Here is a 23,945-nt window from a genome sequence, read left to right on the forward strand (position 1 = left end):
ACGGAAGGCCATTCGGCCCATCGAGCCCTTGCCGGCTCCCAGCTAGTCCCATTGTACCGCCCTATCCCCCCGGTCCTGCAAATGTTTTCTTTCGGATACTTATCCAATTCCCTTTTGAAAGCTGTGATTGAGTCTGCCTCCACCAACCTTTCAGGCCGTGCATTCCAGATCCGAACGACTCACTGCAGAAAATAGATTTTTCTTACACTGTCTTTGGTTCTTCTGCTCATCCACCTTAAATCCGTCTCCTCTGGTTCTCGACCCTCCACCAATGCGAACAGTATCTCTCTATATACTCTGTCCGGACCCCTCATGATTTTGAACACCTCTATCAATTCTCCTCTCAACCTTCTCTGCTTCAAGGAGAACAACCCCAGCTTCTCCAGTCAATCCACGTAACTGAAGTCCCTCATCTCGTGAATCATTTTGTCAATCTTTTCTGCACCCTTTCTCAGGCCATCACATCCTAATCTGCGGTGCCCAGAATTGGACACAACGCTCCAGTTGAGACCGAACCAGTGTTTTATAAAGGTTCATCATAACCTACTTGCTTTTGTACTCTGTGATGACCAGGATCCTGTAAGCTTTTTTGACTGTTTTCCCAACCTGTCCTGCCACCTTCAGCGATTTGTCCACACATACCCGCAGATCTCACTGTTCATGCATCCCCTTTAGGATTGTACCCTTTAGTTTATATTGTCTCTCCTCGTTCATTTAATCATGCTTTTCTAATTGTATTTTTCAACTCAAATTCACGGCCTCATTTTATTTCTTCCTCCGAGCCGCTCAACTTAATCTGGCAGTGTAATGTTGGCGAGTGGTGATTGATTGCCCTGGGAACCAACAGGAAGAGAGGTCAGAGGCCGGAGGGCCCAGGGTGCAGCGTGTTCTGCAACCAATCGCGGTGCTTGAGGGGTGGATCCTGAGACGGCCGATCAGGTGAATCTGTGTGAATCCCTGTTAAACTATTCATCTTTTTAAGTTAAATCGAGATTTCTTTTGTCAACAAAACAGTTTAACATCTGTCAGTATTTTATTTCCATTTATGAGTTCCTATTATGAGTTTCAGACACTTCCGTGCCAAGTGGACCAGATATTTAAAGGTCATTCATTTCCCTCCTTCCATGTCGCTGTTAGTTAAAGGGACAGAGATTGATTTCCTCTCATTATGCATGCGTAGTAGTAAACGTAACATCCTTCCGCTTGGTATTGAGTTACATTCTGTGCTGGGCGAGATGGCTGCTGGCATCAGCCTTTAAAATACAAATTCTCTTGTTCAAATCTATCCAGGGTCTCACCCTTCCCTATCTCTGTAACCTCCTCCAGCCCACCAACCCTCTTAATAGTTTGAGAGGAGGCTGAGGGCAGACGTTAATGAGGTGTATAAAATTATGAGAGGCCTAGATAGAGTGGAGAGGAAGGACCTATTTCCCTTCGCAGAGGGGTCAGCAACCAGCTGAACCTTTCAGCCAGTACGTAGCAAGCCCAACAAGAGAGGGGGAAGTTCTGGACTTAGTATTAGAGATGGAAGCTGGGCAGGTGGATGGGGTATCATTGGGAGAGCATTGGTGCTAGTGATCGTAATTCAGTTAGCTTTAGGGTAGTTATGGAAAAGGACAAAGATAGACCAGGAATAAAAGTTCTCAATTGGGGAAAAGCCAATTTAAATAAACTGAGATGTGGTTTAGCCAAAGTGGACTGGAAACAGCTACTTGAAATGGTGAGAGATTTGGAAATGTTGGTGTTCAGAGGGACCTTTGTGTCGTTGTACACAAATCACTGAAAGTTAAAATGCAGGCACAGCAAACCATTAAGAAAACAAATAGTATGTCGGCCTTTATTACAAGAGGAGTTGAGGATAATAGTAAACATAAGAAAAGGAACATGAGAAATAGGAACTGGGGCAGGCCATACCCCTCGAGCCTGCTCCGCCATTCAATCAGATCATGGCTGATCTGATCATAGACTCAGCTCCACTTACCCGCCCGGTCTCCATAAACCCTTATCCCCTTATCATTTAAGAAACTATTTCTGTCTTAAATTTATTCAATGTCCCAGCTTCCACAGCTCTCTGAGGCAGCGAGTTCGACAGATTTACAACCCTCTGAGAGAAGAAATTCCTCCTCAACTGTTTTAATTGGGCGGCCCCTACTTCGAAGATCATGCCCTCGAGTTCGAGTCTCCCCCCATCAGTGGAAACATCAGCTCTGCATCCACCTTGTTTCGATAAGATCACCTCTCATTCTTCTTAAATCCAATGAGTCGAGGCCCAAACTACTCAACCTTTCCTCATAAGTCAACCTGCTCATCCCTTATATCAACCTAGTGAACCTTATCTGAACTGCCTTCAAAGCAATTATATCCTTTCGTAAATATGGAAAACAAAACTGCATGCAGTATTCCAGGTGTGGCCTCACCAAAACCTTATATAGCTGTAGCAAGACTTCCCCACTTTTATACTCCATCCCCTTTGCAAAAAAGGTCAAGATACCATTGGCCTTCCTGATCAATTGCTGTACCTGCATACTATCCTTTTGTGTTTCATGCACAAGTAACCCCAGGGCCTGCTGTACTGCGGCACTTTGCAATCTTTAACAATTTAAATAATAGCTTGCTCCTAGACATCTTACTGCAATTATATAGGACCCTGGTGAGAATACACCTGGAGTATTGTGTACAGTTTTGATTGCTTACCTAAGGAAGGATGTACTTACTATTGAGGATGGCAACGAAGGTTCACCAAACTGATTCCTGGGATGGGGCATTATCCTTTGAGGAGAGATTGAGTAGACTAAGCCTATATTCTGTACAGGATAGAAGAATGAGAGGTGATCTCATTTTAAAATATACAAAATTCTTACGGGGCTTGACAGTGTAGATCAGAGGTGTCAAACATACGGCCCGCGGGCCGGACACGATCCCGCAAGTCCCTTCCACCGGCCGCCACGTGTTTTAATTTATGTGACCCCCGCCCCCAGCCCCGACATTTTGCTTGCTGACTGGAACACAACCTGAATTTGTCGGCCGTCACGGAACAGGAGGAGGGTGGCGGAGGCACGGGGAAGGTCAGTCGGTGTCCACGGGGAGCAATTCTGGGACAACGACGGCACTCACATGGATTGTCAATGGGAGATAAGTTTTGAGTGAGGCAGTGAGTAGATAAATACCGAGAGAGAAGGGGAGGAGTGTCGCTGGAACTCCAGGTGATGTAACAGATGATGGGGGTTAGTGCAGCATCGGTAGTGAGGGGCTTGTGTTCCTGAAATTCTCCGCCATCCTCAGCCCCAGTGAGGCGCTGATTTTGAAATTCTCAGCATCTTGTTCACACCTCTCGATGGCCCCGCCCCTCCCTATCTCTGTAACCTCCTCCAGCCCCTACACCCCTTCCTCTCTCTGTAACCTTCTCCAGCCACTACACCCCTCCGTTTCTCTGTAACCTCCTCCAGTTCCTACACCCCTACCTATCTCTGTAACCTCCTCCAGTCCCTACACCTCCCCCTATCTCCGTAACCTCCTCCAGCCCTACACCCCTCCCTATCTCTCTAACCTCTTCGAGCCCCGACACCCCTCCCTGTCTCTCTAACCTTGTTAGGGTTAACTTCAAACCACCACTAGGATTCTGTTAGCCTTAAAGTAAATGCAGGTTTTATTAATACAAGCCGGCAGGGGAGCTATCCTTGAAGGAATGCTCGAAGATACTGCCAGAGACATCTTAATTTATACAGTTTCAGATTATAGCATTAAGTAATTACGCAAGTTACAATTATTTCATGCTGATTGATTAATACATGATTGATTGGTACAGCGCTTCCTCCAATCTGGCAACGACATGCCTTAATTGGCAATTCCAAATACATGTTGTTATGATTATTTTATTTAACTCTTATTTTGTTATACAATTCCAATTCTATGCTATCTGTGTCCATGCCCAGCTCCCAAGGCCTTTGGTCTATGAATTGGAGCATCTGCTCCTCTGTGGAAGGCATCCCACACATGCTTCCCACAAAAAACAGGCTGTGGGTTCCATTTTAAAAACCTGTTAACTCCATTTTAAAACATCACAATTATTATTATTCTTTGTAATTACAATTTGTAATCTGCCCTTTCAGTCCCTCCTGTTGGTCCCTGATTATTTCTAAATAATCAACTGACCACATATATGTTCTCAGCCATCTGCTGGAAGTGGTGATATCAAGTCCATATCCCTGGGATCACTTGTAGTTCCATCTTTTGCGGAGTGTTTACATACTACACCTGACCATTTCCCTGGGATATTGGCACATCACTTATATTTCTTTTTGTACATAAAGTGCATAAGCTTGGGGTCTTGGTTGTTTCCCTAACGCGTTCCAAAGTCACTCGCCTCCCTATCATGCCTACATTACATAATTAACAAGGCATTTTGCTGTTCGGCAATAACCATGTGGTTGTATATCTCTCTGATCTTACACATCAGATATAGTTGGATCACGATACATGTCCCTTCCACTACCATTATTACCACAATTGAATGCCACATCAATTTGAGGACTGCGTAGGCTTTAGGTGATCAGCCCTTAAAAAAACCACCATGAACAACAAGTTTCCATTCCCTGCCTTATCCTTACCTGATTCCTATTTCTCCCGCCTCCGTTTCGTTGGTCAGGCGACAGGATTGGGACACTCATGACTCAGATCAGGTATTCATGCCGTCTTTTTGTTTGATTAACCTTCTTTGGATCTAGCAAAGGCTTTCTGCGTTCTTGGTTACGGGTCTTGGCCAATCTCTTCTTTCTGCGCCTCTTGTATCTGCCTGTACAGTCTCCCAGGAGCATCAACACCACTATCAGATGCAATAGGACTAACACATGGGATATAATTCTAATCCCTATCTTGTAACTTTGCTCGGGTAAGCCTCACCTGTCTTTGCACTTGTTACATAACATCACCAACCAACTCAAGGCTATTACTATCTGTATTGTCACTAGGGTATGGGAAAGGATCCTTATCCAGGGATGTATAATCTCAAGTACCAAGGCGGGTTTTTCAGGTTATCCTTTATTTCACTGTCCAGTTCTTCAGATTTCTCCTTCAGCTCTTAATATCTTTTAATGTTATTTCTTGAGCTAGTTAAATCTTCAAGTAACAGGGGAATTGATTGTGCTTGCTCTTCCATGTAAACATCAATATCTTGCTTAATCTCATCGCTTACATTGTCTTCCTGGTATGTCATGCGTGCTCTTCCCCCTGCCACCAACAGTCTTGGAGTAACGTAAGTTCCCAGGCTAGTTACCACACAATATTGTCCTCGCCCTTGATACGTGTAATGTAGGTTCGGGCAGGTTTTATTCCAATGACGCACCATTCCGTAGTGTTTTCAAACCCGCATCTATCCTTGCTCCCGTCTCCCACTGGATGAGGACCTATAGTTAGGCTTCCTCCTCTCCGGAACATGGATAAAGATATTCCCCTTATATTTCCATTCTTTTTGATCTCATACTGGTCCATCGCGGATGTACTCTTCCCCTCGTATTATGTTTGTTTCCCCTCACATCCTCCTGTAACCGCATACACCCTTGTCATTCCTTTCAAAAAGGGCCACATTACAGCAAAGTCTAAAGGGACAAAGTGTGTTAAAAAGACAAGCCTGAAGGCTCTGTGCCTCAATGCGAGGAGTATTCGTAATAAGGTGGATGAATTAACTGCACAGGTAGCAATTAATGAATATGATATAATTGGCACCACGGAGACATGGCTGTCCTGAGGCTGTGTCCCCTGGTTCTGGACTTCCCCAACATCGGGAACAAGCTACCTGCATCTAACCTGTCCCTTCCCGCCAGAATCTTTATGTTTCTACGAAATCCCCTCTCATCCGTCTAAACTCCAAAGTATAAAAACCAAGTTGATCCAGTCTCTCCTCATATGACAGTCCAGCCATCCCGAGAATCAATCTGGTGAACTTTCGCTTCACTCACTCAATAGCAAGAACGTCCTTCCTCAGATTAGGAGACCAAAACTAAATACAATATTCCAGGTGAGGCCTCACCAAGGCCCTGTACAACTGCAGTAAGAATCTGTTGAATCTGCATTTTACTGCAATTCTCTGACATTCTGAACCGATAAAGAAATGGAATCGTGTCTCTCAGTCTCTGCCTCACTCTCTACCTCTGTCTCTTTAGAGATCTGTGCATGTGTTTGCGTGTTTGAGTCTTTGTCTCCCTCACTCTGAATCACTCTGTCTCTCCCTGTTTCTCTGTTTGTCTCGGTCTCTCAATCAGCCCGTGTCTTTCTCACAGTGTCCAGTTCTGTTGCAATGGGATTCTCTCAGTCTCTCTGTCTGACTGTCTCTCTCTTTCCCATCATTACTGTCTGTCTATGTCTCTGCCTGCCTGTCTCTCTTTGCCTGTCTTTGTTCGATCCTGTCTCTAACCTGTTGAGTATTTCCATCATTTTTTGTTTTTATCTCTGTCTCTCTCTCTCTATCTTCTCTCTCTCTATCTCTCCCTCTCTTTGTCGCTTTCTTTGTCCATGTCTTTTTCTTTGTCTCTGGTTTTCCATTACTATTTGCCTCTCTCTCTTTATGGAGCACACACACACACACATCTCTGTGTATGTGTGTGTTTGAGTCTTTGTCTCACTCAGTCTCCCTATCCCTCTCAGTCTCACACTTGATCTCTCTCTATTTCTCTAGCTCGCTGTCTGTCTCTCCCTGTTTCACTGTTTGTGTCTGTCTCTCAAAGTGTATGTCTCTTTCTCATGATGTCCACTTATTTTCCCAGCTCGATTCCTGCTGTCTCAAAATCTACACCCGTCAGTCCCTCATTGGTATAGTCGTGAGTATCCCCGCCTGTCACGCGAAAGGAATAATTTTCGAAATGTAGAATTGTACCTCTGTTATTCGGTTTCGATTCATATTAACAGTTCCAGAGCAACATAGAAGAGTAAAAAGACAGCAAGAGGAGATTGGCTCTTCCAGAATTTTAGGAAACGGAGACTTTTTCAGGACTCTGCGGCGTTCTGATGCAGAGAGGTGGATGATTGAGTTTTATGTGAGTAACATTTAAAGAGATAGAAACCCAGTAGTCGTGCCTGGGTGATTAAGGCGATGGACCAAAAAACCGATTGGGGTTTCACCGTGCAGGTTCGGTCCTGTCCACTACCGATTTCAGCATTTTTCATTCCATTTCACAATTTAACCAGATCCCTGCAAAACGGATCCTGAGTTCGGTGGAATAACGTCCCACACCTTGCAACACTGAAATTTTTTTCTCATGTTCATTAATTTGCAATATTCACGATACATACGGATAGAAAAACGCAAAAATCAGCCAAATTAGCGACAGTGATTCAGCCTGTCTAACCTTCTTTATGTCTAAGGCACTCTGTGTATGCCCATTGGTGCGTGTATATATTTGGTTGTGTGTGTGTGTGTCTCTGTGTCTGTCTATCTGTATGTATGTCACTGTGTATGTGCAACTGTCTGTGGATATCATCACCATGCATTTGGTATGCCCTGGAACTTTTTAAAAAGACTTGGGGAAAATAAGATAGTTGTGACATTTGATATCGGCTTTGGTTCAGCGGCAGCATTTTCGACTTCAAGTCCCACTCCTGAGACTTGAGCATATAATCTTGGCTGACACTCAAGTGCAGTACTTGCGGAATTTTGCATTGTTGAAGCTGTTGACTTTTGGATGAAATGTTAAATTGAAGCTCCGTCTGCTCTCTCCGGTGAATGCGAAAGTTCCCACAGCATTATTCGAAAAAGAGTAGTGAGTTGTCCCCGTGACACTTTTATATAAATATTCTGAAATGCTCACTGAAAACCTGTGTGAATGCGTGTGTCTGTGAGGGTGGAGCTCAAGCCCAGATTCTCATCGAGACAGAATGTGAATTTTCGCAAGTCCAGAATGGCTGAGTGTATATGTCGTTGCATTTAGGCTCTAATGGGTTTATATCCGCGTGGGTTCGAACCCCACTCCGCGTAGCTCTTGAATTTTGCACTGATTTTCTCCCATCTTGCTCAGTGTGACCCGAATACCTTCTGTTGAATCTGTAACTCTGTCACACTCTCAACTGACAAAGAAATGGGATTGTGAAATGTATCTGTGCCTCTCACTCTCTGTCTTTCGAGAGCCCTGTATATCTTTATGTGTTTGAGTCTCTGTCACTCTCTGACTCACTCTGTCTGAGGACCTGCAAGCTGAATTCATGGAGCTCGGAGTTAAATTAAAAAGTAGGACCTCAAAGTTCGCAAACTCAGGATTGCTACCAATGCGACCTGCTAGTCGGAGCACGAATCGCAGGATAGCTCAGATGAATACGTGGCTTGAAATGTGGTGCAGATGCGAGGGATTCAAGTTCATGGGACTTTGGAACCGGTTCTGGGGGAGGTGGGACCAGAACTAAACCGGAAGGTCTGCACCTGGTCAGGACCCGAAACAATGTCCAAGGGGGAGTGTTTGCTAGTGTTATTGGGGAGGGTTTAAAGTAATATGGCAGGGCGACGGGAGACAGAGGGAAGTCGAATGGGCACAGAACGAAAGATTAAAAGTAAAGGTGGAGGGCAGAGAATCCCACAGCAAAAATCAAATAGGGCCACTTTACAGCCAAATTCTAAAGGTTCAAAATGTGCTACAATAAAAAGCCTGAAGGCTCTGTGCCTCATTGTGAGGTGTGTTCGTAATAAAGCGGATGAATTAACTGCACAAGCAGCAATTACTGAATATGATATAATTGGCATGACGGAGACATAGCTCCAGGGTGACCAAGGCTGGGAATTCAACATTCAGGAAGCATAGACAGAAATGAAAAGGTGTTGGGGTAGCGTTCCTGGTTAAAGAGGAAATTAAGGCAATAGTAAGGAACGGCATTAGCTTGGATGATGTGCAACATGTATGGGTGGTGCTGCGGAATACCAAAGGGAAGAAAACGCGAGAGGAGTTGTGTACAGATCAGCAAACAGTATTAGTGAGGTTGGGGACAGCATCAAACAAGAAATTTAGGGATGCGTGCCATAAAGATACAGCAGTTATCAAGGACGACCTTGCTCTAAATATAGATTGGGCTAATGAAACAGGAAGCAATACGGTGGAGGAGGATTTCCTCGAGCGTATTAGGGATGGTTTTCTCGACCAATATGTCAAGGGACCATCTAGAGGGCTGGCCATCCTAGACTGGGTGGTGTGTAATGAGAAAGGACAAATTAGCAACCTTGTTGTGCGAGGCCCCTTGGGATGAGTGGCCATAATAAGGTAGAATTCTTTATTAAGGTGGCGAGTGCCACAGTTAATTCAGAGACTTGGGTCCTGAACTTAAGGAAAGGTAACTTCGATGATATGAGACGTGAATTGGCTAGAACAGACTGGCGAATGGTACTGAAAGGGTTGACGGTGGATAGGCAATGGCATACATTTAAAGATCACATAGACGAACTTCAACAATTGTATTTCCCTGTCTGGAGTAAAAATAAAACTGGGAAGGTGGCTCAACCGCAGTTAACAAGGGAAATTAAGGATAGTGCAAGGAAGAGGCATATAAATTGGCCAGAAAAAGCCGCAACCTGAGGACTGGGAGACATTTAGAATTCAGCAGAGGAGGACAAAGGGTTTAATTAGGAGGGGGAAATTGGATTATGAGAGGAAGCTTGTTGGAAACATAATAAAGTTCTATAGATATGTGAAGACAAAAAGATTGCAGTCAGATTCAGGTGAATTTATAATGGGGAACAAAGAAATGGTAGATCAGTTGAACAATTACTTTGGTTCTGTCTTCACGAAGGAAGACACGCATAACCTTCCAAAAATACTAGGGCACAAAGGATCTAGCGAGAAGGAGGAACTGAAGGAAATCCTTATCAGTCAGGTAATTGTGTTAGGGAAATTGATGGGATTGAAGACCGATAAATCCCCGGGGCCTGATAGTCTGCATTGGAAAGTACTTGAGGAAGTGGCCCTAGAAATAGCGGATTCATTGGTGATCATTTTCCAACAGTCTATGGACTCTAAATCAGTTCGTATGGACTGGAGATTAGCTAATGTAACACCACATTTTAAAAAAGGAGGGAGATAGAAAATGGATAATTAGAGACCGGTTAGCCTGACATCAGTAGAGGGGAAAATGTAAGGATCAATTATTAAAGATGAAATAGCAGTGCATTTGGAAAGCAGTGAGAGGATCGGTCCAAGCCGCATGAATTTATGAAAGGGAAATCAAGCTTGACAAATCTTCTGGAATTTATTGAGGATATAACTAGTATAGTGGACAAGGGGAACCAGTGCATGTGGTGTAATTACTTTCAAAAGGCTTTCAACAAATTCCCACACACGTATTGGTGTGCATAGTATTGGGGGTAATGTACTGACGTGGATAGAGAACTGGTTGGCAGACAGGAAGCAGAGTTTCGGGATAAACGGGTCCTTTTCAGAAAAGCAGGCAGTGACTAGTGGGGTGCCGCAGGGCTCAGTGCTCGGACCCCAGCTATTTACAATATACATGGATGATTTAGATGAAGGAATTGAGTGTAATATCTTCCAGTTTGCAGATGATACTAATCGGGTGGCGGCATGAGCTGTGAGGAGGACGCTAAGAGGCTGCAGGTTGACTTGGACAGGTTAGGTTAGTGGACAAATGCATGGCAGATGCAGTATAATGTGGATAAATGAGAGGTTATCCACTTTGGTGGCAAAAACACGAAGGCAGAATATTATCTGTATGGCGGCAGATTAGGAAAAGGGGAGGTGCAATGGGAGCTGCGTGTCGTGGTACACCAGTCATTGAAAGTTGACATGCAGTTGCAGCAGGCGGTGAAGAAGGCAAATGGTATGTTGACCTTTATAGCTAGGGGTTTTACTGCAGTTGTACAGGGCCTTTGTGAGACCTCATCCGGAATATTGTGTTCAGTTTTGGTCTCGTAATCTGAGGAAGAACATTCTTGCTATTGAGGGAGTGCAGCGAAGTTTCACCATACTGATTCCCGGGATTACAGGACTGACATATGAGGAGAGACTGGATCGACTGGGCTTGTAGTCACTGGAGTTTAGAAGTAAGAGAGGGGATCTCATAGAAACAGTAAAAATTCTGACGGGACTTTACAGGTTAGATGCAGCAAGAACGTTCCCGATGTTGGGGAAGTCCAGAATTAGGGGACACAGTCTAAGGATAAGGGGCAGGCCATTTAGGATCGAAGTGACGAGAAACTTCTTCACTCAGAGAGTTGTTAACCTGTGGAATTCCCTATCGCAGAGAGTTGTTGATGCCAGTTCATTGGCTATATTCAAGAGGGAGTTAGATATGGCCATGAAGGCTAAAGGCATCAAGAGGTATGGAGAGAAAGCAGGAAAGGGGTAGTGAGCTGAATGATCAGCCATGATCTGATTGAATGGTGGTGCAGACTCGAAAGCCCGAATGGCCTACTCCTGCACATATTTTCTATGTTTCTCAGTTTATCCCTATCTCTCAATCTGTCTCTTACTTTCTCACGGTGTCAAAGTTCTGCTCCAATGGGATTCTCTCAGTCTCCCTGTCTATTTGGCTCTCTCTTTCCCATCATCCCTCTCTGTCTGACTGTCTCTCTCCATCTGTCTATGTCTCTGCCTGCTGTCTTTTTTTGCTCTGTCTCTAACCTGCTGAATATTTCCATCATTTTCTCTATTAGTCTCTATCTCTCTTTCTCGATCAGTCTCTCTCCTTGTCACAGTCTTTATCATTGTCTTTCTCTCACTCTTTCCCTCTCTCTCTTAATAGATCACACACACACATCTCTGTATATGTATGTATTTGCGTCTGTTTCTCACTCAGTCTGCCACTCCTTCATTGTCTCACACTTTCTGTCTCCCGTTGTCTCGATGTCGCTCTCTGTCTCTCCCTGCTGTCGGACTAGAAATCCATTGAAATTTTCCCGCGCAGATTCGAATCCTGCCGACTACGATTCTCAGCATTTTTCATTCCATTTCACAATTTAACCAGTTCTCTGCCAAACTGATCATGAGATAAATGGAATAATGTCCCACACCTTTCAACACAGATATTTGTTTCTCATTTTTATTAATCTGCAATATTCACGATACATCCGTTTAAAACATCGCAAAAATCAGTCAAAGTTGCGACAGTGATTCAGCCTGTCTATACCTCGAGATGTCTCAGGCATCTGTGCACGCCCGTTGGTGCGTGTAAATTTTTGGTTATGTGTGTGTGTGTCTCTGTGTCTGTCTATCTCTATTTTTGTCTCTCCATATGTGCAACTGTCTGTGGAAATCATCACCATGAATTTGATATGTCCTGGAACTTATAAAAAAGACTTGGGGAAAATAATACGGTTGTGAACTTTTGTATTGGCTTTGGTTCAGTGGCAGCATTCTCGACTGAATCAGGAGTTTGTGTATTCAATTCGCACTACTTGGACTTGAGCATATCATCTTGGCTAACACTCAAGTGCAGCACTTGGGGAATTTTGCAATGTTGAAGCTGTTGACTTTCGGATGAAATGTTAAATTGAAACTCCGTCTGCAACCTCGGGTGGATATGAAAGGTCCCAGAGCATTACTCGAATAGGAGTAGGAGAGTTGCCCCCGTATCAATATTCCTAAAAATGTTCGTAAATGCTCACTAAAAGACTATGTGCATGTGTTTGTATGTGGGGTTGGGGTTGAAGCCCAGTTTGTCACAGAGACAGAATCCAAGCTCTCACACGGCCAGGATAACCGAGTGGTTAAGTCGTTGGCCTTAAACTTCAAAGGGTTTTTCCACCGTGGGTTCTTCCCCACTCCTGGTTTCTATTTATTTTAACACAGATTTCCTCCCATTCTGATCAGTGATGTCCGACTTTCATCGGTTGAATCAACCATTTTCTGTAACTATGTGACACTCTGAACCGATAATGAAATGAAATTGTGAAATGTATCTGCGTCGCTCGGTCTCTGCCTCTCTCTCTCTTCACAGAGCTGTGTATGTGTTTGTATGTTGAGTCTTTGTCTCTCTCAGTCTGACTCACTCTGTCTGTCTCTGTTTCTCCGTTTGTCTCAGTCTCTCAATCTGTCTCTTTCTCACGGTGCCCACGTCTGTTCCAATGGGATTCTCTCAGATTCTTTGTCTGACTGGCTCTCTCTTTTCCATCATTTCGGTCTGTCCATTTCTTTGCCTGTCTCTGTTAGTCCCTGCCTCTGACCTGAGAAGTATTTCCATCATTTTCTGTTTTAGTCTCTATCGCTCTCTCTCTATCTGTCTCTCTCCTTGTCACTGTCTTTATCATTGTCTTTCTCTCACTCTTTCCCTTTCTCTCTTAATAGATCACACACACACATCTCTTTCTCTGTATGTGTTTGAGTCTTTTTCTCACCCAATCTGCCTCTCCTTCTCAGTCTCACACTTTCTGTCTCTCGTTGTCTCTATCTCGGTGTCTGTCTCTCCCTGTTTGTCGGTTTGTCTCTGTCTCTCAATGTGTCCGTCAACTTCTCATGGTGTCTAGTTCTGTTCACAGCTCGATTCCGGCTCCGACAGGGCAGCTATCCGTCAGTTCCTCGTTAGTATAGTGGTGAGTATCCCCGCCTGTCACGCGCGAGACCGGGGTTCAATTCCCCGACTGGGAGGCAGTTGTTTCAAGATGTTGAATTTTACTTCTGTTTCTTGGAAGAGATGCATATTAAAAAGGTCCAGAGCAATATGGAACTGTAAAAATACAGGTAGAGCAGATTGCCTCGTCCAGATTTTTAGCAAACGGAGACTTTTTCAGGATTCTTTGGCCATCTGCTGCACAGAGATGGATGACTGAATTTTTTTCTGAGTAACGTTTGAAAAGCCAGCGAAACAGTAGTCGTGGCCGAGTGGTTAAGGCGATGGACTAGAAATCCATTGGGTTATACCGCGCAGGTTCGAATCCTGCCGACTGCGATTCTCAGCATTTTTCATTCCATTTCACAATTTAACCAGTTCTCTGCCAAACTGATCATGTGATAAATGGAATAACGTCCCACACCTTTCAACTTTGACATTTTTTTCTCATTTTTATTAATCTGCAATATTCACGATACATCCGTTTCAAAAATCGCAAACATCAGTCAAAGTTGCGACAGTGATTCAGCCTGTCTATTCCTCGAGATGTCTGAGGCATCTGTGCATTGTCGTTGGTGCGTGCAAATTTCTGGATATGTGCGTGTGGGTCTCTGTGTCTGTCTATCTATTTATATGTCTCTGTGTATGTGCAACTGTCACTGGAAATCATCACCATGAATTTGATATGTCCTGGAACTTATAAAAACGACTTGGGGAAAATAATACGGTTGTGAACTTTTGTATCGGCTTTGGTTCAGTGGCCGCATTCTCGACTGAATCGGGAGTTTGTCTGTTCAAGTCGCACTTCTGAGACTTGAGCATATCATCTTGGCTAACACTCAAGTGCAGCACTTGGGGAATTTTGCAATGTTGAAGCTGTTGACTTTCGGATGAAATGTTAAATTGAAGCTCCGTCTGCACCCTCGGGTGGATATGAAAGTTCCCAGTGCATTATTCGAAAAAGAACAGGAGAGTTGCCCCCGTGTCAATATTACTAAAAATGTTCGTAAATGCTCACTGAAAGCCGATGTGCATGTGTTTGTATGTGGGGTTGGGGTTGAAGCCCAGATTCTCACAGAGACAGAATCCAGGTTCCCACAGGACCAGAATAGCCGAGTGGTTGAGGCGTTGGCCTTAAAACTCAATGGGTTTGTCCCGCGTGGGTTTGTCCCCCACTCCTGGTATCTCTTTAATTTAACACGGATTTCCTCCCATTCTGATCAGTGAGACCGGATTTTCATCGGTTGAATCAGCAATTTTCTGTAACAATGTGACACTCTGAACCGATAATGAAATGAAATTGTGAAATGTATCTGTGTCGCTCGGTTTCTGCCTCTCTCTCTCTCTCTTCAGAGAGTTTTGTATGTTTGAGTCTTTGTCTCTCTCAGTCTGACTCACTCTGTCTGTCCCTGTTTCTCTGTTTGTCTCTGTCTCTCAATCTGTCTCTTTCTCACGGTGCCACGTTTGTTCCAATGAGATTCTCTCAGACTCTTTGTCTGACTGGCTCTCTCTTTCCCATCATTTCGGTCTGTCCTTGTCTTTGCCTGTCTCTGTTAGTCCCTGCCTGTAAGCTGAGAAGTATTTTCATCATTTTCTGTTTTAGTCTCTATCCCTCTCTCTCTTTCTGTCTCTCTCCTTGTCACTGTCTTTATCGTTGTCTTTCTCTCACTCTTTCCCTCTCTCTCTGAATAGATCACTCACACACATCTCTGTATATGTATATATTTGAGTCTTTTTCTCACTGAGTCTGCCTCTCCTTCTCAGTCTCACACTTTCTGTCTCTCGTTGTCTCTATCTCGCTGTCTGTCTCTCCCTGTTTGTCGGTTTGTCTCTGTATCTCAATGTGTCTGTCGACTTCTCCTGGTGTCCAGTTCTGTTCACAGTGACTCGATTCCTGCTCTGACAGAACTGGTACCCGTCAGTTCCTCGTTAGTATAGTGGTGAGTATCCCCGCCAGTCACACGCGAGACCGGGGTTCAATTCCCCGACGGGGAGGCAGTTGTTTCAAGATGTTGAATTTTACTTCTGTTTCTTGGAAGAGATGCATATTAAAAAGTTCCAGAGCAATATGGAACTGTAAAAATACAGGTGGATGAGATTGCCTCGTCCAGATTTTTAGCAAACGGTGAATTTTTCAGGATTCTTTGGCCGTCTGCTACACAGAGATGGATGACTGAGTTTTTTCTGAGTAAAGTTTAAAAAGGAAGCGACACAGTAGTCGTGGCCGAGTGGTTAAGGCGATGGACTAGAAATCCATTGGGTTATCCCGCGCAGGTTCGAATCCTGCCGACTACGATTCTCAGCATTTTTCATTCCATTTCACAATTTAACCGGTTCTCTGCCAAACTGATCCTGAGATGGATGGAATAACGTCCCACACCTTTCAACTTTGACATTTTTTTCTCATTTCTATTAATCTGCAATATTCACGATACATCCGTTTCAAAAATCGCAATCATCAGTCAAAGTTGCGACAGTGATTCAGCCTGTCTATTCCTCGAGATGTCTGAGGCATCTGTGCATTGTCGTTGGTGCGTGCAAATTTCTGGATATGTGTGTGCGGGTCTCTGTGTCTGTCTATCTATTTATATGTCTCTGTCTATGTGCAACTGTCACTGGAAATCATCACCATGAATTTGATATGTCCTGGAACGTATAAAAACGACTTGGGGAAAATAATACGGTTGTGAACTTTTGTATCGGCTTTGGTTCAGTGGCCGCATTCTCTACTGAATCGGGAGTTTGTCTGTTCAAGTCGCACTTCTGAGACTTGAGCATATCATCTTGGCTAACACTCAAGTGCAGCACTTGGTGAATTTTGCAATGTTGAAGCTGTTGACTTTCGGATGAAATGTTAAATTGAAGCTCCGTCTGCACCCTCGGGTGAATACGAAAGTTCCCAGTGCATTATTCGAAAAAGAATAGGAGAGTTGCCCCCGTGTCAATATTACTAAAAATGTTCGTAAATGCTCACTGAAAGCCGATGTGCATGTGTTTGTATGTGGGGTTGGGGTTGAAGCCCAGATTCTCACAGAGACAGAATCCAGGTTCTCACAGGACCAGAATAGCCGAGTGGTTGAGGCGTTGGCCTTAAACCTCAATGGGTTTGTCCCGCGTGCGTTTGTCCCCCACTCCTGGTATCTCTTTAATTTAACACGGATATCCTCCCATTCTGATCAGTGAGACCGGATTTTCATCGGTTGAATCAGCAATTTTCTGTAACAATGTGACACTCTGAACCGATAATGAAATGAAATTGTGAAATGTATCTGTGTCGCTCGGTTTCTGCCTCTCTCTCTCTCTTCAGAGAGTTTTGTATGTTTGAGTCTTTGTCTCTCTCAGTCTGACTCACACTGTCTGTCCCTGTTTCTCTGTTTGTCTCTGTCTCTCAATCTGTCTCTTTCTCACGGTGCCACGTCTGTTCCAATGGGATTCTCTCAGACTCTTTGTCTGACTGGCTCTCTCTTTCCCATCATTTCGGTCTGTCCATATCTTTGCCTGTCTCTGTTAGTCCCTGCCTGTAAGCTGAGAAATATTTCCATCATTTTCTGTTTTAGTCTCTATCGCTCTCTCTCGATCTGTCTCTCTCCTTGTCACTGTCTTTATCATTGTCTTTCTCTCACTCTTTCCATCTCTCTCTTTTAATAGATCACACACACACATCTTTGTATATGTATATATTTGAGTCTTTTTCTCACTCAGTCTGTCTCTCCTTCTCAGTCTCACACTTTCTGTCTCTCGTTGTCTCTATCTCGCTGTCTGTCTCTCCCTGTTTGTCGATTTGTCTCTGTCTCTCAATGTGTCTGTCGACTTCTCCTGGTGTCCAGTTCTGTTCACAGTGACTCGATTACTGCTCTGACAGAATTGGTACACGTCAGTTCCTCGTTAGTATAGTGGTGAGTATCCCCGCCTGTCACGCGGGAGACCGGGGTTCAATTCCCCGACGAGGAGGCAGTAGTTTTAAAATGTCGAATTTTACTTCTGTTTCTTGGAAGAGATGCACATTAAAAAGTTCCAGAGTAATATGGAACTGTAAAAATACAGGTGGATGAGATTGCCTCGTCCAGATTTTTAGCAAACGGAGAATTTTTCAGGAGTCTTTGGCCGTCTGCAACACAGAGATGGATGACTGAGTTTTTTCTGAGTAAAGTTTTAAAAGGCAGCGACACAGTAGTCGTGGCCGAGTGGTTAAGGCGATGGACTAGAAATCCATTGGGTTATCCTGCGCAGGTTCGAATCCTGCCGACTACGATTCTCAGCATTTTTCATTCCATTTCACAATTTAACCGGTTCTCTGCCAAACTGATCCTGAGATGGATGGATAACGTCCCACACCTTTCAAATTTGACATTTTTTTCTCATTTTTATTAACCTGCAATATTCACGATACATCCGTTTCAAAAATCGCAAACATCAGTCAAAGTTGCGACAGTGATTCAGCCGGTCAATTCACGAGATGTCTGAGGCATCTGTGCATTGTCGTTGGTGCGTGCAAATTTTTGGATATGTGTGTGTGGGTCTCTGTGTCTGTCTATCTATTTATATGTCTCTGTGTATGTGCAACTGTCACTGGAAATCATCACCATGAATTTGATATGTCCTGGAACGTATAAAAACGACTTGGGGAAAATAATACGGTTGCGAACTTTTGTATCGGCTTTGGTTCAGTTGCAGCATTCTCGACTTAATCGGGAGTTTGTCTGTTCAAGTCGCACTTCTGAGACTTGAGCATATCATCTTGGCTAACACTCAAGTGCAGCACTTGGGGAATTTTGCAATGTTGAAGCTGTTGACTTTCGGATGAAATGTTAAATTGAAGCTCCGTCTGCACCCTCGGGTGAATATGAAAGTTCCCAGTGCATTATTCGAAAAAGAATAGGAGAGTTGCCCCCGTGTCAATATTACTAAAAATGTTCGTAAATGCTCACTGAAAGCCGATGTGCATGTGTTTGTATGTGGGGTTGGGGTTGAAGCCCAGATTCTCACAGAGACAGAATCCAGGTTCTCACAGGACCAGAATAGCCGAGTGGTTGAGGCGTTGGCCTTAAAACTCAATGGTTTGTCCCGCGTGCGTTTGTCCCCCACTCCTGGTATCTCTTTAATTTAACACGGATATCCTCCCATTCTGATCAGTGAGACCGGATTTTCATCGGTTGAATCAGCAATTTTCTGTAACAATGTGACACTCTGAACCGATAATGAAATGAAATTGTGAAATGTATCTGTGTCGCTCGGTTTCTGCCTCTCTCTCTCTCTTCAGAGAGTTTTGTATGTTTGAATCTTTGTCTCTCTCAGTCTGACTCACTCTGTCTGTCCCTGTTTCTCTGTTTGTCTCTGTCTCTCAATCTGTCTCTTTCTCACGGTGCCACGTCTGTTCCAATGGGATTCTCTCAGACTCTTTGTCTGACTGGCTCTCTCTTTCCCATCATTTCGGTCTGTCCATGTCTTTGCCTGTCTCTGTTAGTCCCTGCCTGTAAGCTGAGAAGTATTTCCATCATTTTCTGTTTTAGTCTCTATCGCTCTCTCTCTATCTGTCTCTCTCCTTGTCACTGTCTTTATCATTGTCTTTCTCTCACTCTTTCCATCTCTCTCTTTTAATAGATCACACACACACATATCTGTATATGTATATATTTGAGTCTTTTTCTCACTCAGTCTGTCTCTCCTTCTCAGTCTCACACTTTCTGTCTCTCGTTGTCTCTATCTCGCTGTCTGTCTCTCCCTGTTTGTCGGTTTGTCTCTGTCTCTCAATGTGTCTATCGACTTCTCCTGGTGTCCAGTTCTGTTCACAGTGACTCGATTACTGCTCTGACAGAATTGGTACACGTCAGTTCCTCGTTAGTATAGTGGTGAGTATCCCCGCCTGTCACGCGGGAGACCGGGGTTCAATTCCCCGACGGGGAGGCAGTTGTTTCAAAACGTCGAATTTTACTTCTGTTTCTTGGAAGAGATGCACATTAAAAAGTTCCAGAGTAATATGGAACTGTAAAAATACAGGTGGATGAGATTGCCTCGTCCAGATTTTTAGCAAACGGAGAATTTTTCAGGAGTCTTTGGCCGTCTGCAACACAGAGATGGATGACTGAGTTTTTTCTGAGTAAAGTTTTAAAAGGCAGCGACACAGTAGTCGTGGCCGAGTGGTTAAGGCGATGGACTAGAAATCCATTGGGTTATCCCGCGCAGGTTCGAATCCTGCCGACTACGATTCTCAGCATTTTTCATTCCATTTCACAATTTAACCGGTTCTCTGCCAAACTGATCCTGAGATGGATGGATAACGTCCCACACCTTTCAAATTTGACATTTTTTTCTCATTTTTATTAACCTGCAATATTCACGATACATCCGTTTCAAAAATCGCAAACATCAGTCAAAGTTGCGACAGTGATTCAGCCGGTCAATTCACGAGATGTCTGAGGCATCTGTGCATTGTCGTTGGTGCGTGCAAATTTTTGGATATGTGTGTGTGGGTCTCTGTGTCTGTCTATCTATTTATATGTCTCTGTGTATGTGCAACTGTCACTGGAAATCATCACCATGAATTTGATATGTCCTGGAACGTATAAAAACGACTTGGGGAAAATAATACGGTTGCGAACTTTTGTATCGGCTTTGGTTCAGTTGCAGCATTCTCGACTTAATCGGGAGTTTGTCTGTTCAAGTCGCACTTCTGAGACTTGAGCATATCATCTTGGCTAACACTCAAGTGCAGCACTTGGGGAATTTTGCAATGTTGAAGCTGTTGACTTTCGGATGAAATGTTAAATTGAAGCTCCGTCTGCACCCTCGGGTGAATATGAAAGTTCCCAGTGCATTATTCGAAAAAGAATAGGAGAGTTGCCCCCGTGTCAATATTACTAAAAATGTTCGTAAATGCTCACTGAAAGCCGATGTGCATGTGTTTGTATGTGGGGTTGGGGTTGAAGCCCAGATTCTCACAGAGACAGAATCCAGGTTCTCACAGGACCAGAATAGCCGAGTGGTTGAGGCGTTGGCCTTAAAACTCAATGGTTTGTCCCGCGTGCGTTTGTCCCCCACTCCTGGTATCTCTTTAATTTAACACGGATATCCTCCCATTCTGATCAGTGAGACCGGATTTTCATCGGTTGAATCAGCAATTTTCTGTAACAATGTGACACTCTGAACCGATAATGAAATGAAATTGTGAAATGTATCTGTGTCGCTCGGTTTCTGCCTCTCTCTCTCTCTTCAGAGAGTTTTGTATGTTTGAATCTTTGTCTCTCTCAGTCTGACTCACTCTGTCTGTCCCTGTTTCTCTGTTTGTCTCTGTCTCTCAATCTGTCTCTTTCTCACGGTGCCACGTCTGTTCCAATGGGATTCTCTCAGACTCTTTGTCTGACTGGCTCTCTCTTTCCCATCATTTCGGTCTGTCCATGTCTTTGCCTGTCTCTGTTAGTCCCTGCCTGTAAGCTGAGAAGTATTTCCATCATTTTCTGTTTTAGTCTCTATCGCTCTCTCTCTATCTGTCTCTCTCCTTGTCACTGTCTTTATCATTGTCTTTCTCTCACTCTTTCCATCTCTCTCTTTTAATAGATCACACACACACATATCTGTATATGTATATATTTGAGTCTTTTTCTCACTCAGTCTGTCTCTCCTTCTCAGTCTCACACTTTCTGTCTCTCGTTGTCTCTATCTCGCTGTCTGTCTCTCCCTGTTTGTCGGTTTGTCTCTGTCTCTCAATGTGTCTATCGACTTCTCCTGGTGTCCAGTTCTGTTCACAGTGACTCGATTACTGCTCTGACAGAATTGGTACACGTCAGTTCCTCGTTAGTATAGTGGTGAGTATCCCCGCCTGTCACGCGGGAGACCGGGGTTCAATTCCCCGACGGGGAGGCAGTTGTTTCAAAACGTCGAATTTTACTTCTGTTTCTTGGAAGAGATGCACATTAAAAAGTTCCAGAGTAATATGGAACTGTAAAAATACAGGTGGATGAGATTGCCTCGTCCAGATTTTTAGCAAACGGAGAATTTTTCAGGAGTCTTTGGCCGTCTGCAACACAGAGCTGGATGACTGAGTTTTTTCTGAGTAAAGTTTTAAAAGGCAGCGACACAGTAGTCGTGGCCGAGTGGTTAAGGCGATGGACTAGAAATCCATTGGGTTATCCCGCGCAGGTTCGAATCCTGCCGACTACGATTCTCAGCATTTTTCATTCCATTTCACAATTTAACCGGTTCTCTGCCAAACTGATCCTGAGATGGATGGATAACGTCCCACACCTTTCAAATTTGACATTTTTTTCTCATTTTTATTAACCTGCAATATTCACGATACATCCGTTTCAAAAATCGCAAACATCAGTCAAAGTTGCGACAGTGATTCAGCCGGTCAATTCACGAGATGTCTGAGGCATCTGTGCATTGTCGTTGGTGCGTGCAAATTTTTGGATATGTGTGTGTGGGTCTCTGTGTCTGTCTATCTATTTATATGTCTCTGTGTATGTGCAACTGTCACTGGAAATCATCACCATGAATTTGATATGTCCTGGAACGTATAAAAACGACTTGGGGAAAATAATACGGTTGCGAACTTTTGTATCGGCTTTGGTTCAGTTGCAGCATTCTCGACTTAATCGGGAGTTTGTCTGTTCAAGTCGCACTTCTGAGACTTGAGCATATCATCTTGGCTAACACTCAAGTGCAGCACTTGGGGAATTTTGCAATGTTGAAGCTGTTGACTTTCGGATGAAATGTTAAATTGAAGCTCCGTCTGCACCCTCGGGTGAATATGAAAGTTCCCAGTGCATTATTCGAAAAAGAATAGGAGAGTTGCCCCCGTGTCAATATTACTAAAAATGTTCGTAAATGCTCACTGAAAGCCGATGTGCATGTGTTTGTATGTGGGGTTGGGGTTGAAGCCCAGATTCTCACAGAGACAGAATCCAGGTTCTCACAGGACCAGAATAGCCGAGTGGTTGAGGCGTTGGCCTTAAAACTCAATGGTTTGTCCCGCGTGCGTTTGTCCCCCACTCCTGGTATCTCTTTAATTTAACACGGATATCCTCCCATTCTGATCAGTGAGACCGGATTTTCATCGGTTGAATCAGCAATTTTCTGTAACAATGTGACACTCTGAACCGATAATGAAATGAAATTGTGAAATGTATCTGTGTCGCTCGGTTTCTGCCTCTCTCTCTCTCTTCAGAGAGTTTTGTATGTTTGAATCTTTGTCTCTCTCAGTCTGACTCACTCTGTCTGTCCCTGTTTCTCTGTTTGTCTCTGTCTCTCAATCTGTCTCTTTCTCACGGTGCCACGTCTGTTCCAATGGGATTCTCTCAGACTCTTTGTCTGACTGGCTCTCTCTTTCCCATCATTTCGGTCTGTCCATGTCTTTGCCTGTCTCTGTTAGTCCCTGCCTGTAAGCTGAGAAGTATTTCCATCATTTTCTGTTTTAGTCTCTATCGCTCTCTCTCTATCTGTCTCTCTCCTTGTCACTGTCTTTATCATTGTCTTTCTCTCACTCTTTCCATCTCTCTCTTTTAATAGATCACACACACACATATCTGTATATGTATATATTTGAGTCTTTTTCTCACTCAGTCTGTCTCTCCTTCTCAGTCTCACACTTTCTGTCTCTCGTTGTCTCTATCTCGCTGTCTGTCTCTCCCTGTTTGTCGGTTTGTCTCTGTCTCTCAATGTGTCTATCGACTTCTCCTGGTGTCCAGTTCTGTTCACAGTGACTCGATTACTGCTCTGACAGAATTGGTACACGTCAGTTCCTCGTTAGTATAGTGGTGAGTATCACCGCCTGTCACGCGGGAGACCGGGGTTCAATTCCCCGACGGGGAGGCAGTTGTTTCAAAACGTCGAATTTTACTTCTGTTTCTTGGAAGAGATGCATGTTAAAAAGTTCCAGAGTAATATGGAACTGTAAAAATACAGGTGGATGAGATTGCCTCGTCCAGATTTTTAGCAAACGGAGAATTTTTCAGGAGTCTTTGGCCGTCTGCAACACAGAGATGGATGACTGAGTTTTTTCTGAGTAAAGTTTAAAAAGTCAGCGACACAGTAGTCGTGGCCGAGTGGTTAAGGCGATGGAATAGAAATCCATTGGGTTATCCCGCGCAAGTTCGAATCCTGCCGACTACGATTCTCAGCATTTTTCATTCCATTTCACAATTTAACCGGTTCTCTGCCAAACTGATCCTGAGATGGATGGAATAACGTCCCACACCTTTCAACTTTGACATTTTTTTCTCATTTTTATTAATCTGCAATATTCACGATACATCCGTTTCAAAAATCGCAATCATCAGTCAAAGTTGCGAAGTGATACAGCCTGTCTATTCCTCGAGATGGCTGAGGCATCTGTGCATTGTTGTTGGTGCGTGCAAATTTCTGGATATGTGTGTGTGGGTCTCTGTGTCTGTCTATCTATTTATATGTCTCTGTGTATG

At 43.9% G+C, this 23,945-nt stretch overlaps 9 non-coding genes across 9 annotated transcripts; all 9 read left to right on the forward strand.

The window, feature by feature from the left end:
• Positions 1-13,785: 13,785 nt before the first annotated feature.
• On the forward strand, positions 13,786-13,866 carry trnas-aga (transfer RNA serine (anticodon AGA)). Its single transcript has one exon. It is a non-coding gene; the product is annotated as a tRNA-Ser (tRNA).
• A 1,875-nt stretch (positions 13,867-15,741) lies between these two features.
• On the forward strand, positions 15,742-15,822 carry trnas-aga (transfer RNA serine (anticodon AGA)). The gene has a single exon. It is a non-coding gene; the product is annotated as a tRNA-Ser (tRNA).
• Positions 15,823-17,406: 1,584 nt separating this feature from the next.
• Positions 17,407-17,478, forward strand: trnad-guc (transfer RNA aspartic acid (anticodon GUC)). The gene has a single exon. It is a non-coding gene; the product is annotated as a tRNA-Asp (tRNA).
• Positions 17,479-17,697: 219 nt separating this feature from the next.
• trnas-aga (transfer RNA serine (anticodon AGA)) lies at positions 17,698-17,778 on the forward strand. Its single transcript has one exon. It is a non-coding gene; the product is annotated as a tRNA-Ser (tRNA).
• A 1,581-nt stretch (positions 17,779-19,359) lies between these two features.
• Positions 19,360-19,431, forward strand: trnad-guc (transfer RNA aspartic acid (anticodon GUC)). The gene has a single exon. It is a non-coding gene; the product is annotated as a tRNA-Asp (tRNA).
• A 219-nt stretch (positions 19,432-19,650) lies between these two features.
• Positions 19,651-19,731, forward strand: trnas-aga (transfer RNA serine (anticodon AGA)). Its single transcript has one exon. It is a non-coding gene; the product is annotated as a tRNA-Ser (tRNA).
• Positions 19,732-21,312: 1,581 nt separating this feature from the next.
• On the forward strand, positions 21,313-21,384 carry trnad-guc (transfer RNA aspartic acid (anticodon GUC)). Its single transcript has one exon. It is a non-coding gene; the product is annotated as a tRNA-Asp (tRNA).
• A 219-nt stretch (positions 21,385-21,603) lies between these two features.
• On the forward strand, positions 21,604-21,684 carry trnas-aga (transfer RNA serine (anticodon AGA)). Its single transcript has one exon. It is a non-coding gene; the product is annotated as a tRNA-Ser (tRNA).
• A 1,581-nt stretch (positions 21,685-23,265) lies between these two features.
• On the forward strand, positions 23,266-23,337 carry trnad-guc (transfer RNA aspartic acid (anticodon GUC)). Its single transcript has one exon. It is a non-coding gene; the product is annotated as a tRNA-Asp (tRNA).
• The last annotated feature ends 608 nt before the right edge of the window (positions 23,338-23,945 follow it).

This window comes from Pristiophorus japonicus, chromosome 23 (assembly GCF_044704955.1).
Source record: "Pristiophorus japonicus isolate sPriJap1 chromosome 23, sPriJap1.hap1, whole genome shotgun sequence".
Classification (NCBI taxonomy): domain Eukaryota; kingdom Metazoa; phylum Chordata; class Chondrichthyes; family Pristiophoridae; genus Pristiophorus; species Pristiophorus japonicus.